General features: G+C 43.6%; 2 non-coding genes across 2 annotated transcripts; both read left to right on the forward strand.

Annotated features, from left to right (window-relative positions):
* Positions 1-242: 242 nt before the first annotated feature.
* Positions 243-359, forward strand: LOC148637593 (U5 spliceosomal RNA). Its single transcript, XR_015931321.1, has one exon. It is a non-coding gene; the product is annotated as a U5 spliceosomal RNA (small nuclear RNA).
* Positions 360-3,495: 3,136 nt separating this feature from the next.
* trnas-cga (transfer RNA serine (anticodon CGA)) lies at positions 3,496-3,577 on the forward strand. Its single transcript has one exon. It is a non-coding gene; the product is annotated as a tRNA-Ser (tRNA).
* Positions 3,578-9,035: the final 5,458 nt, after the last annotated feature.

Raw genomic sequence — 9,035 nt, forward strand, 5'->3', positions numbered from 1 at the left:
AAGGTTGCCATCTCAAACTGCAAAACAAACACTGCTTCCAGAAAACAAGAAAACAATCCAACTACACCAACTACAGGCTGATCAAGGTATCTCCCCTGCCAGGTAAGCCGAGAGCCGCAGGCGATGAGCCCGGAGCTGAACGGGCCCCACTGGCTCGTTTGTAAGGCCAGGTGCATTGCCAACCACGACCGGCAGGGCAGAGGGCTTGAAGGCGGCCTGGGCTCCTGCAGCTGTCCAGCCACGCACTCTGGTTTCTCTTCATCTCGTACAAATCTTTTGCCTTTTACTAAAGATTTCCATGGAGAGGAGCATGAATGAGTTCCATACAATTTTTGTGCTTCCCTGCCTTTGGGTGGGGCGCAGCTGGGCTGGTCAAAGAGAGAAAACAAAACCGCTCACAATCGCTCTTACAATGCAGTAAGTAGCACAGGCTACTTAGGGAGTAGGCTGATGTGTTTAAAAACAACCAGCGCCAGGCAGGAGTCGAACCTCCAAACTCCTAATCCATAGTCAGACACATTATCCATTGCACCACTGACCCTGGTGTGACATTGCAGGACTGTAACCCAGTGAGCTTAGCACTGCAACTAGTAAAATATTACCCCCGGTCCATTCTTTTCCAAAAGTGAGAAACACCTGTTTTCTACATTTTGTCTGTTTTAAAATCATATCTCTTCAAACCAAACCAAGAGTTTGTCTTTTGCACTGATATTCTGATTCATTTCGATTTCAAAGAAAAAAAAACATTACCTTCCAAAGCATCATAAAATTGTCCCTTCCTCCAGACTCTACTTCTCTCTTGTAGTAGTACAGCAGACCTTTCCAGGTGAGCAGATCACAGAGTCCGAAATGAGCTTCCTCCATCAAGCAAAGTACCTGAACATGACTCTGTCATCATAAAAGCGCCCCTGTAATAAAGAAATTAAATCCGAAATCAAGAGGGCAGTTGCCTACTGAAGTTCAAGAAGTCATAAATTTTAACCTAGCAACACATTAAAGGCTGCATCTATACAAGTACGATTCTAGAAATGCTCACCAGATTACGTTTTAAGAAAGAACTGCGCCTCAGGTTCCGCCGAGATCTTAACTCGGATGGCAGGATTCAGAGTCTGGAGTGTGGAATGATGGCGCACGGAGGGTCCACATACTGTGGATCCCTCAGTGATCTTCCGCGTGTTCAAACCGCCAGCGTGTGACTCCCCTGTCCCCGTGACCTCATTGCTCTGCTCTCGCCTCTGTGCAGCTGTGCCCGACTCATGGTAAAGTGGAAAAAAATATGCCCTCAACGTGAGATTTACACTGGAGTGAGGATAGTTGTTACCTTCTTATCGTTGAAACGGATGTATGTGATATGGCGACTAGGTTCTTCTCCATTAGCAGGCTTAAGGTTAAAGAAAAAAACATTGCTGACTTCTTTTTTTTTTGCCAGCCGCGAGCGCTGATTAGCGAGGTTTGTATTTCATATTTTGCAAGTTGCATCCATTTTAAGAAAAACAAGTCGTTCAAGACAGGAAATGAATACTTGCATTTAATTAAGTCTAGACGTATGCGGTTGTCCATAATGACCAGTTCTGTTCGAGAACACAGAACAAAAAAAGGCACCACTGGGATTCAGACGCAGGATCTCTTGTTTACTAAACAGGCGCTTTAACCAACTAAGCCACGGCGCCCTGGGAGTGCTGTCTTTTTGCAGCCACTTGGACACACCACTCAGACACATCTGCATTCGGTGTGTGCTCCGCCTGCTCGCTGAGCAAGTTGCCACCTTTACATACAATAGCAACATCGACACCAAGAGAAAGGATGACAAATGGCTTTTATCTGGAACTTTTCATGTCCAAGGAGCTCAATGTGCTTTCTGTGTACAACAGGGCCACTGAACTCCACACTGGCCACTGAACCACAGTAGTGGCTTGCTGGCTTGACATCTCCCAAGGAAAATGTTGAAATCGCATGTGGAACAGGAAAATGACCCTCGAGTATGAGGGAAAAAAAAGAAAAAGATCAACTGGAGTGCGCCAACCCATGTCAGGACAGCCCAGTTTTGTTGACGAGGTGGCCGAGTGGTTAAGGCGATGGACTGCTAATCCATTGTGCTCTGTACACATGGGGTCGAGTCCCATTCTTGTCGCTCTCCTTGTCTGACACTTGTGCCCGTTCGGTGTTGGCCCTCCTGTTCTTTGCTCCGGTACTAGAGCCGTTCATTTTCTAGCGGTGGCTGAACATGGTATAGTAGCCTAACGTCGGTATCGAGCAGTGACAGTAACAGTATTTACATGCCCGTGCTGCCAAGTGGCTCTGGGTTGATACCGCGTTTTCACTTACTTGCAACGCAAACGGAGAAAGCGATTTTTGACAGTCTCTCGAGAGACTGCACTAGGTGTTTAGGGATAGACTTTGTCAGTTCCCCCTGGGATGATGGCCTCTCAAATAGTTTGTGATTCCTCTAGACGTTTATACAGTAGAAGCCTGCTTCGTGGCTTAAATCCAAGCTAATGTAACGAGTTAGAGGTCTGATGCAGAACTGCGAATTCAATGAACGGGAACAGTACAGTACATTGCACTGTATGTGTGAGGAAAGCTGCCCCCTTCTGTCCTTGTCGACCGAACAGAGGACTGTAAAGGATACCGCCAAGAAACTTTAGGATGCTGGTTGGAATACAGCTCCAAAGAAGCCCCTTTGGGTGTTATGTCATCAAAAAGTAAGAACAGCGACTCTCCCTTTGATCAAATGCGCAACAGAGCTGTTTTCCGTGGAGCAGGTTTCAGACCCGTAGACCTGTTTTATTTGTAGGGCAGGGCGCATTCCCAAATGCGAATCTCCTGTTTTAGAAATGCTTTGGGCGGCGTGAAGTGAAAATAAGAAATGGACTCCAGATGCACATGGAAGCAATCAAGTGTTTCATCCGAGCTGTTTCAAAGACTGCTCAAGAGCTTTCCTTTCACAGAGGCCCAACGATTAATGATGGGGGTGCACCCTTCAATGCGCCTTACGACTCTAGGGAGTGATTGAGACGATTCGTAGCGTGTGCTAATTTCCCTCTATTCCCCGTGTTGCAGTGGTAGGATGACGTAAATTCCTGCTTCGACACGTAATGGCATTATAATCAAGTGCAAGAGCTGAGGGCTTTAGTTTTGTTTCGTTTTCCATGGCGTTTGTAAGCACGCAAATCAAAGGCAATTCCTGTGTCTAACAGGAATGTAAATGCTTTTGAAAGTGCAGTGTGGTGCAGCTTGTAAAATCCTTATCCACATTTGTGGTTTGTTGCTGTTTTTTTTGTCTGCCAAAACTGCATTTTGACATCCGGACGGGGAGACTTTATCATTTGAACGTGAAGCCAGCCTTAAACCCTCTGAGGCGTGTCTGTCTGCCGGCACGTATTTTGTCAAAGGTATTTATTTTTTTTTAACGGAGAGCGACTTTGAAAAGGTTTCCGCAGCCACGTCGCACTCCGTGTTAGATTAAAGGAGGAATGCGGCGATGGCGAACTCGCTGTAGTCGTGGCCGAGTGGTTAAGGCGATGGACTCGAAATCCGTTGGGGACTCCCCGCGCAGGTTTGAATCCTGCCGACTATGGCGTCTGCCGCACGTCTCCTTATGCCTGCGCGGCAAAGGCGAAGTGCCGCTTCTCCTTTCCTGGTACTATAAAAACGCTAAATCGCTTGGCCCCGCTGCCATGGAAATGAGTTCTTCAGATAACCACACATCTTGCGTTCGCACCTCTGGTGTTGTACTTATGCCTTTGAAAACCTAATGAATAAAACTGAAAGAACCGACACAATATATAGGTGCTCGTAAAGCACGCATTAAAGAACTGTTAACAGCAAGGGTTTCAGTGGGTTAACTGAGGAGAAGGCGTGATCGCTAATTGTTGACTTTTTATTTGGTGTTAGAAACACTCTTACTGTGCATGACGTGCAACAAATGTAGCCACAGAAATTGCATCACGCTTTCATGTATGCTATCGCAGACACCAACGTTGCCTAGATAGAAAACCGAAATAGCCGTGGGTTTGCTTGCTGGTCTGAAGGATCTCTCTTCGAATCTCTATCATTTGTCAATGGAAGTAAAAGGCGCTGCAATCTCATACGTTCAGAATCAAACTCGCAGCTGTTGTTCGACTTTATTTCTTGACTAATTACAACTTAGTGTCGCAAGAGCAGTTACATAAACTTGTCTGGTATATTTGAACACAAATGCCGTTCTTCAATTAAAACTAACAGTACATTGTCAGGGACATTCAGTTCTATACAAACAAGAGACAGACAAGAGAATATTTCTACCTTTCATGTGGACTACGTGTTGACTTACTGATCGGAATAATTGAAAAGTTCGGGTTCATAGCCGATGCAGTGCGTGCTAATTAGAACAAAAGCAACGCTGAGCTCTTAGCACCGTACTGAGCCCAGGTGATTTCCTAAAGCTGTCAGGTGCAGTTCATTTACATGAAGGAAATCTCTTACTGAGTACGATTACAATGCAGTAAGTAGCACAGACTACTTAGGGGAGTAGCCCGATGCGTTTAAAAACGACCCGAGCCAGGCAGGAGTCAAACTTACAATCTCCTGATTCGTAGTCAAACGCGTTATCTATTGCGCCACTGGCCGTCGTGTGACATTGCAGGACTGCAACCCGGTGAGCTCAGCACTGCAACTAGTAAACTATTACCCCCGGTCCATTCTTTTCCAAAAGTGAGAAACACCTGTTTTCTACATTTTGTCTGTTTTAAAACCATATTTCTTTAAACCAAACCAAGAGTTTGTCTTTTGCACTGATATTCTGATTCATTTCGATTTCAAAGAAAAAAAAACCTACCTTCCAAAGCATCATAAAATTCTCCCTTCTTCCAGACTCTACTTCTCTCTTTTAGTAGTACAGCAGACCTTTCCAGGTGAGCAGATCACAGAGTCCGAAATGAGCTTCCTCCATCAAGCAAAGTACCTGAACATGACTCTGTCTTCATAAAAGCGCCCCTGTAATAAAGAAATTGAATCTGAAATCAAGAGGGCAGTTACCTACTGAAATACAAGAAGTCATCAATTTTAACCTAGCAACACATTAAAGGCTGCATCTATACAAGTACGATTCTAGAAATGCTCACCAGATTACGTTTTAAGAAGGAACTGCGCCTCAGGTTCCGCCGAGATCTTAACTCGGATGGCAGGATTCAGAGTCCGGAGTGCGGACTGATGGCGCACGGAGGGTCCATATACTGTGGACTGTGGACTATATACTGTGTTATAGACTAGAAGCCTGCTTCATGGCTTAAATCCAAGCTAAGGAAACGAGTTAGAGGTCTGATGCAGAACTGCGAATTCAATGAACGGGAACACTACAGTACATTGCACTGTGTGTGTGAGGAAAGCTGCCCCCTTCTGTCCCTTGTCGACCAAACAGAGGACTGTAAAGGATACCGCCAAGAAACTTTAGGATGCTGGTTGGAATCCAGCTCCAAAGAAGCCCCTTTGGGTGTTATGTCATCAAAAAGTAAGAACAGCGAATCTCCCTTTGATCAAAAGCGCAACAGAACTGTTTTCCGTGGAGCAGGTTTCAGACCCGTAGACCTGTTTTATTCGTAGGGCAGGGCGCATTCCCAAACACGAATCTCCTGTTTTAGAAATGCTTTGGGCGGCGTGAAGTGAAAATAAGAAATGGGCTCCAGATGCACATGGAAGCAATCAAGTGTTTCATCCGAGCTGTTTCAAAGACTGCTCAAGAGCTTTCCTTTCACAGAGGCGCAACGATTAATGATGGGTGTGCACCCTTCAATGCGCCTTACGACTCTAGGGAGTGATTGAGACATACGTAGCGTGTGCTCATTTCCCTCTATTCCCCGTATTGCAGTGGTAGGATGACATAAATTCCTGCTTCGACACGTAACGGCATTATAATCAAGTGCAGGAGCTGAGGGCTTTAGTTTTGTTTCGTTTTCCATGGCGTTCGTAAGCGCGCAAATCAAAGGCAATTCCTGCGTCTAACAGGAATGTAAATGCTTTGGAAAGTGCAGTGTGGTGCAGCTTGTAAAATCCTTGTCCACATTTGTGGTTTGTTGATGTTTTTTCTGTCTGCCAAAGTTCCATTTTGACATCCGGACGGGGAGACTTTATCATTTGAACGTGAAGCCAGCCTTAAACCCTCTGAGGCATGTCTGTCTGCCGGCACGTATTTTGTCAAAGGTATTTATTTTTTTTTAACGGAGAGCGACTTTGAAAAAGTTTCCGCAGCCACCTCGCACTCTGTGTTAGATTATAGGAGGAATGCGGCGGGGGTGAGCTTGCTGTAGTCGTGGCCGTGTGTTTAAGGCGATGGACTTGAAATCCGTTGCGAACTCCCTGCACAGGTTTGAATCCTGCCGACTATGGCGTCTGCCACACGTATCCTTGTGCCTCCCCGGCAAAGGCGAAGTGCCGCTTCTCCATTCCTGGTACTATAAATACGCTGAATCACTTGGCCCTGCTGCCATGGAAATGAGTTCTTCAGATAACCACACATCTTACGTTCGCGCCTCTGGTGCTCTACTTATGCCTTTGAAAACCTAATGAATAAAGCTGAAAGAACTGACACATTATGTAGGTGTTCTTAAAGCACGCAGTAAAGAACTGTTAACAGCAAGGGTTTCAGTGGGTTAACTGAGGAGAAGGCGTGATCGCTAATTGTTGACTTTTTATTTGGTGTTAGAAACACTCTTACTGTGCATGACGTGCAACAAATGTAGCCACAGAAATTGCATCACGCTTTCATGTATGCTATTGCAGACACCAACGTTGCCTAGATAGAAAACCGAAATAGCCGTGGGTTTGCTTGCTGGTCTGAAGGATCTCTCTTCGAATTGCTATCATTTGTCAATGGAAGTAAAAGGCGCTGCACAGAGAGGACCACTGTCGTGAGGCCGGTTAGCTCAGTTGGTTAGAGCATGGTGCTAATAACGTCAAAGTCGTGGGTTCGAGCCCCTTACTGGCCAGGTCCTTTTCTCCTCTCTTACCAAAGCTGTTAGGTTCCTTTCCGTGGTGAGATGGGTTGTCATGCAACGCTGCCACATAGTGCCGACAGACAATTAAATGACAAAAATGAAGAGAGTTAAAGCAGCTGGAGAGGTTCTCTTACAACTTTTGAGCTGACACAGTTTTGGAAAATGTTTCCTTCACGCTGCACTGTACCATATAGGCAGCCAAGTGTCTCCAAAACAAAACAGAATTGACAGTCATATAATGTCCATTAACCCCGGTTTTAAACGCAGCATCATGTCTGCCATCATAAGAATATGAGTCCAATATTTTAGAATATAGTCAGAATGAATTCTAACCTTACCTGTGGTGTCTTTGATCCCTTTTGCTCAATGCATGGTGTACGTACTGCATACATGTGTCTTGAGAATGAGGAATGGGCCCCTGAGACAGTCATTTGCCTGTTTCACAAATGATCGTATATTACTAGAGATTCTGTTTGGGATTCAGATGTGCATTCAGACAGCAATCCCTTTCAAGAAATGATACGTTCTGGATGAGGTCAAAGGTGCTGGAACACTGTATTTAGGATGTGTTTGCAGTGATTGTGTGTCTCCTGCTTCAACGCAGTGATATATAGATGTGCTCCTGTAATTTATTGGTACAAGCCCAGGGCAGTAAGCAGTCTGAGGATTTATTTCCAGACGGCATAGAACAGTGAAGCAGTGAAGTAGTGCAACACACTGGATCATTATATTATTAGAATCTATTCTACTTAAATTATTACATTATACACAACTTGAGTTCATTTTAAAAATTAAAAAGTAATGAAAGGAATGCATTTTCATGAGAAAGATAATACCGATTTTTCATGTGATAATCTTCCTTATATCATGTCGTGCATCATTTGGACACTTTGTGGGCTTGAAATACAAAGAAAATCATGTTCTATGGTACAAGACAAATACAAAACTTAAGTTTTTATTTTAATTAGATTTGTTTATTAAGCATAAGCAATCATTTATTACATTAATATATGTGAAAATGACATTTTAGCACCATAATATTACATACAGGTCTCTAGCTTCAACACAGTGATATATGCTCAGTGATTTATTGGTACATGCCCAGGGCAATAATCAGAATTAGTATTTATTTCCATACGGGCTACAGGTAGTGTTGTGAAATACTTCAACACACTGGATCGCAGATTTAGACCCCCTGCACTCTTACTCCTTAAAAACCAAAGAAATGAAGATATGTAGCAATCACATTGTAACAGGGGTGACAGTGACTTAATGCTTATACTAGTGGACTTCAGGTACCTTTAGGGTACGGTGTTCCCTGAAGGGCTCTCAAACCCCGCATTTCAGATGCCTAGCTGTATCGCTGATGTGTTGCACCTCAGAATCACTTTTAAACCTTACCTCTGGTATCTTTAATCCCTATTGCTCAACGCATGGTGAAAGTATTGCATAAATGTGTCTGAAAATGAGCAATGGGCACCTGAGAAACTCATTTGCCTGTTTCACAAATGATCATATTTGACTAGAGATTCTGTTTGGGATTCAGTTGTGCATTCTGACAGCAATCTCTTTCAAAAAATGATTTTACCTTATCGCAGCTTTGCCCTTCTTGCCTCTTTGGACAATATCTCCATCTTGTGGTCGTTGTTGGTAATGTCTAGACAATATCTCCATCTTGTGGTCGTTGTTGGTAATGTTTTCTTATGCCCTTTTTTATTTCAATTCTCTATTAGTTGATTCTAGAATCTCTACAATAGAGTTGAAAACATCAGTTTTATAGCAGACAATATGACATTATTTATAGTCCAATTAGAAATTTATTACCCTGTTTTTAACATAATAACAAATTAAAATTGATTAAAACTAAGTTTGGAACACCAGGGAACATAAAAAATGATTTTTAGGAAAACCATGAGGTTCTCTGTGTCCGATGCCTGAAAGGGGAGAAAGCTAGAATCCTTTGATTTTTCAAAATTTGAAAATAAACATTATATAACAACAGCTTTCATTCCTAGGAGTGAAAAACAACCATTTTTGAAGACATATTAGTTTCTAAAACACTAC

This window comes from Lepisosteus platostomus, unplaced genomic scaffold (assembly GCF_059453375.1).
Source record: "Lepisosteus platostomus isolate fLepPlt1 unplaced genomic scaffold, fLepPlt1.hap1 Scaffold_115_H1, whole genome shotgun sequence".
Taxonomy (NCBI): Eukaryota; Metazoa; Chordata; class Actinopteri; order Semionotiformes; family Lepisosteidae; genus Lepisosteus; species Lepisosteus platostomus.